A 6,000-nucleotide genomic window follows, 5' to 3' on the forward strand; every position below is an offset into this window, starting at 1 on the left:
TAGGCAAAATCACTTCTTGTGGCAGGAGTTAAAAGACTCGATCGAGAGACACGCAGGACTTGCGGGTGCTGATCCGCAAGATCGTGATGCAGTTACACGGATCCCAAGTCTAACTCTACACCCAGATCCTAAGTCTTTACACATCAATGCTTTTTAGGAAGGCACTGAAATGCACGTAGTTTTGCCCGTCCTAGCCTTAGGAGACATGACTCGAAAAGGAATTGTAGACACAGGCGCCAGTGCGGTCCTAGAGGCATGGGAAAACCCTCCTGTAGAGGCTGCTAGATTCAATGTCACGCTAGCAAACGGAATGAAGGTAAGACCATTTGGGGTCCTAAAGAATTGGCCGGTAAAGATTGCCAGTGTGCAATTCTCGATAAACTTCATTGTCATGAAGGGGGTGGATTACGACATACTATTAGGCCGACCTTGGATGAGGAATGCACGAGTCATAGAGGATTGGGGAAATGGATTGATTTTCCTAGGGAACAGAACTAGTGCAGTGAGGGTAGAGATGGACACTTGGACGATGATACCTGTTGACCTAGCTGCCATCTCGGTTATGCTAAAAGGCGATACTCAAACGACCAAACCTTATGGATCGCTCACTAGATATATTCCTTGCCCTGAGGATGAGAGGGATTGGATGCACGTTTTGGCAACCATTGACCTACCATTCTCGGATGAGGAAGGACCACATCAGTAGGCTGCTAAAGCTGCAACCATATTGACTGAGGAGCTAGTGGTGCCGCTCTACATGATGGCAGGAAGCTCACTCAACCCAGGCAAACCGGCCTCGTCCCACATCCCCAACAACAAATTAGAGCTTCAGGAAATCGTAGAGTATCTAACCGATAAATTGGACGGCAATTTGGTTGCTAACTTAAAACCTCTACGTGACCTTTTAGCTAAACCAGAATGGAAATGGACCAAGGTCCATGGCCTGAACTTGTTATATAACTGGGCTTTAGTTACTGACGACAAGGAGATTGAAGAGGAAAGCTTAGGGGATGATGAGCAGTCAGAAGGACAGGACCCGGATGATGAGGAGTATGAGGACTATCACTCTACGGGAGAAGAGAGTGAAGAAGAGGTAGACACAATAAAATACAACACGGAGGGAAAAGCGATAGAGCAAATCAGGGCAGACTTAAGGCCTAGGAAAGAAGGGATCAGTTGAAACGAAAAAGGAGTCATGCTAATGGAGTGTGACAGATCCTGGCTAGAATGAATAGGAGCCGTGGATTACGAGCAAGCCAGAGTAGCACAACCATGGGTAATTCCAGTGCTCAAGACAGATTCTCCTATAGAACTACGACCCCCTGGGGAAACACCTTCCTCAAGTGAGGGATGCGAGTTCAACTCAGAATCGGAAGTTAGCATTGAGAGTGATCCCGAGATACCGCAACCCTCTAAGGTCAAACGCACTAAGGGAGACCTGCCAGTCCACCTTAGGCGCATGAGGCTAAAGGAGGAGGCCAAGAAGCAAGGAAGGGACTCAGAAGCGGAACGGCAGAGGAAACCACAGGATCTACCCAAACGGTTTACGAAATTTAAAAAGGGTGACAGAGTGGTGGTCCTGTTAGGTGCAAAAAGACAAGGTCAAACTAGTGAACCGATCGAGGGACCCGCCAAAGTCAAAGAGGTTAACTTGGCTGGGAAATGTGAAAAACCAAGACCAGTGTTCGTTGCAGATGACTTGGGGGAGGAGGAAGAGACCAAACTTATTGCGCTCCTGCAAGAGTACGTTGATGTGTTTGCCTGGACATTGGACGAACTTAAGGGAGTCGACCCTAGGGTCGTGACTCATAACATCCCAATGGTTCCAGATGCAGTGCCAACAAAACAATGACCTTACCCCATGAATCCCAAGCACGCCCATGCCGTGAAGGAGGAGATTGATAAACTCATGAGGGCAAGTTTCATATATGAGATCGAGCACACGGACTGGGTATCACCTATCGTGATTGTCATGAAGAAAAATGGAAAAATCCGAGTGTGCGTAAACTACAAAAAGGTGAATGCCACTACGAAAAGGGATAACTATCCTTTACCTTACACCGAGCACATGCTGGAGAGGGTAGCAGGGAAGGAAGCCTACAGTTTTCTGGATAGTTTCTCGGGTTACAATCAAGTGCAAGTGCACCCTGATGACAGGCACAAGACTGCCTTTGCCACGGAATGGGGCGTATTCGCCTACATTGTCATGCCTTTTGGGCTAATGAACGCACCTGCAACTTTCCAATGCCTAATGTGCACTATCTTTAAGGACATGCTTAGGCGCGAACTGGAAGTGTTCGTAGACGATCTATGTTTACACTCTAGTTGGGCCGAACACTTGGAGAAATTGAGAGCTGTCTTTGAAAGGTGTAGGCTGTACCACCTCTCGCTAAACCCCTTAAAGTGTCAAGGAACGGCATTGCTACTGACTTTTCCAAAGTTAGAGTCATTGTTGACCTACCGCCACCCGACAACTACAAGGGAGTTCAGTGCTTCTTGGGACACACTGGATATTATCGACGATTTGTGCTGAATTATGTATTAATAGCTAGACCTTTGTACAAGCTATTGATAGTGTTTGAGTGGACGGAGGAATGCTAGCACGCATATGAGGAGTTGAAAAAGGCTCTTACGACTACACCAATCTTGCGAGCCCTAGACTGGAACGTAACGTTCCATGTGCACATAGATGCCTCTAAGTTCACTATTGGAGCCGTGCTATGCCAGCCTGGTGAGCATAAATTGGATTACCTAGTGAGTTTTGCCAGTAGGTAGCTCACAGAGACCGAGATGAACTATTCCACGACAAAAAGGGAGGGGTTGGCCATGGTGTTTGCGGTAAAGAAATTTAGGCATTACCTGTTGGCCACTCCCTTTGTCTTCTTTGTTGACCATCAAGCCCTACTGTATCTTATGAACAAGCCTTGCGCTACGGGGCGCATAGCTAGATGGTTACTCCTTTTACTGGAGTTTGACTTCTCTGTGGTTGTACGCAAAGGGAAGCAGCACTACATGGCTGACCACATGTCCCACATACCCACAGGAGAAGCAGCTGGACAAGGGGTGCCTGACGATTTGCCGGATGTCCATCTTTTTAACTTGTCTAGTGAGCGAGAATTATTTAAAGTGGATCTGACGCCGTATTGGGCCGATGACATAGTGCAAGTACTAGAAAATGGATTACCAGAGCGACCCATTGAGAAGGCCAGGCTGAAAAGACTTATCTTGAAAATCTAGCCATACCAACTGAGCTGGCCAACTCTACAGGCTGGGACAAGACGGCTTATTGCGCAGATGCGTGTGTGAGCATGAGATGCACGACGCATGAAACGAAGCACATGGCGAAATTGCTGGAGGACACTTTAGTGGGGACACAATAGCTCGAAAGGTGCTACAATCCTAGCTATGGTGGCCCACCCTATTCCGCGATGCAGCTAAATTTGGAAAGCACTGCGATGAGTGTCAAAGAACCAAAGTGCCTGTGCGAAAGGACAAGATGGAGTTGACCCGTGTCATAGCCCGACAACCCTTTGAAAAATGGAGTATCGATTTTATTGGACCTATCAGTCCTGCAGCACAGTATTCCCAAGCTCGATACATCATAGTGGCGACCGACTATTTAACGAAATGGGCAGAGCCACGAGCCACGAGGAAGAACGACGCTAGGACCACTGCAAAGTTCTTGTGGGAGCAGGTCATTTCACGGTTTGGCTGTCCAATCGAACTTGTAAGCAACCAAGGCACACACTTCATTAATGAAGTGGTTGCCCACTTGCTCTCTACCTTCCTAATAATTCATCGAAAGTCCTCTCCCTATTACCCTCAAGCTAATGGCCAAGCCGAATCCACAAATAAAATCCTAGTCAATGTGCTTACAAAAGTCGTGTCTACTTCGAGAAGTGACTGGGACAACAAGCTAATGGTGGCCTTGTGGGCCTATCGCACATCTTATAAAACGGCTGTAGGACAGACGCCCTCTAGGCTGAATACGAAACTGAAGCCATTTTACCCCTAGAATTCTTTATCCCTAGCTTGAGGCTAGCAGTCTAGGAGCGTTGGGAGGGAAGAGAGGCTTGGACCAACCGCTTGGTGGAACTCGAGCGTTTAACGGAGACCCGACTCCTCACCACTCACTCTCTGATTTGTGAAAAGGCTCGACGAAAGATGTGGTTTGACAAGCATGTCAAGCAGCGAGACTTCCAACAAGGGGACCTTGCTCTGCTGTACTCGGTAAAAGGACATAAACAGAAGATGAAGTTTCAGGGGCTAGGGCCTTTCAGAGTACGCGTGATCGGTAGGACCGGGAATGTCGAGTTGGAGACACTTGACGGTGAAGGAATAGGCTTTTTTAATGGCAGCCGCATTAAGAAGTACTATCCTCCTTCACATCCATTACATGACCCACCCATGCTACAACCCCCACTGAACGTCCGTATGGCTACTGTAACTGACCTTACAGATCAGGTTGAAGAAGCAGTGGCACCGGCGTACCTGCGGATCACAGTTGTAGCAGGAGCGGTGTATTCTTTCGAAGCCTTGATTGATGATAGATACTTGTCCCTTATACAAATAGTGCCATATGCATAGTTACTACCAAGAAAGATGCATCTTTGTCTCCTAGCATAATAAGTATTGAACTATTCTTTATGTGAAGTGGCATGGAATGATGCTCTTGAGTTCAAAATACAAATTTGTGACATGCTATTATTCGTGGAAACTAAGAATGCTGTTAGAAGATAGGAATAGGAACCCATCGTAAGCAAGGGTGTATGAGGGAAAATGGGTGTGAATAGCATGAAGGACAGGGGAAACCCTAACCTAGCCAAGCAGAGGCTATATAAATAGCCTATGGGTCACTATCAAGGTGTGAGAGAGTGTCACTCCTAGGGAAGTGCAAGGTGGTTGTTTCCATCGAGTCTGAAAGTTTACCAGCCTTCTTCCATGTGTTACCTGACAATAAAGGAGCTATTGGGTCGCACTTTCAAAAAGCAAACCAACTGTAATGTGGATTACAACCTAAATCGCATACATCTTGCTATCGGCAATGTGCGCATAGTGACGACTTTCAGCAAGGGCTGTCTTAATTCCCCCACCTTTATGAAGCCACTGGTAGAAACCCCTATGACCACACTTCAGCTCGAGTGTGAACAGAAGGAAACTACGGCCTCGTGCCAGGCTCTCGACCTCAGGCCCAAACCAACCAAGGGCGCTCACAAGGCCGAAGAGTCCAAGTTTCTATGGGTGCCGAAACGGCAAAAACCACATCCGGGTAGACCACCCAAGTATGATCCTAAACGCCAAAATTATCAACCGTCCCGACCCAAGAGGCAGTCTAGGCGCTATCGCCGTAGACACACAACCACGCCGCGCTGGATTCCCAAAGATCTCTTGCGGGCACAAGGATACTACGAGGGCAATCCCTGGATTTGGGTGCCTAAAAGTGGCCAGCTACGAAGCCCATCTACAAGCAATCCCACCCCAATGAGACAGGCTTGCAAATGAAGGGAACATGCAGCACAAGCTCCTCCGCCGGTGTGCTACGCGCCTAACCTCAAAAGGTATGCAAAGAAATGAGGTCCCAAGTGACACCGCCCCAGACATAGGCCGAAAAATCCCCAGGCCAGGGGAATAGAAGCTCAAGGGAGCATACAAGGCATGGCAACACCGGATGTGCGAGCCCCCAACAGACGCTCGGGCACCAGGTGCTCGAAAGTGGAGAGGGCAGCTTGAGACAAGGAAGAATTCAATGCATTGTTGGAAACGGTTGCGGCCAGAGACTACACTATTCACGTCCCAGCCGACATCTTCCTTGCCCAACTTCACAGGAGTCCCTCACCAGCAGAGCCTCAGTCGCCTGACCACCCGAACTCACCCTGCCTTGTGCAAATAGAGTAGCTCCTATGATATGCAAGCAACTTAACAAAGGCCATCCTGCCATAACTTTTTATCTTTTTATGATTAAAGGGGCAAGCTCCCCACTTGTACACACTTTCCTCACCT

Source organism: Lygodium microphyllum, chromosome 25 (genome assembly GCF_053477565.2).
Source record: "Lygodium microphyllum isolate KBCC chromosome 25, Lygodium_microphyllum_v1.1.10, whole genome shotgun sequence".
Classification (NCBI taxonomy): domain Eukaryota; kingdom Viridiplantae; phylum Streptophyta; class Polypodiopsida; order Schizaeales; family Lygodiaceae; genus Lygodium; species Lygodium microphyllum.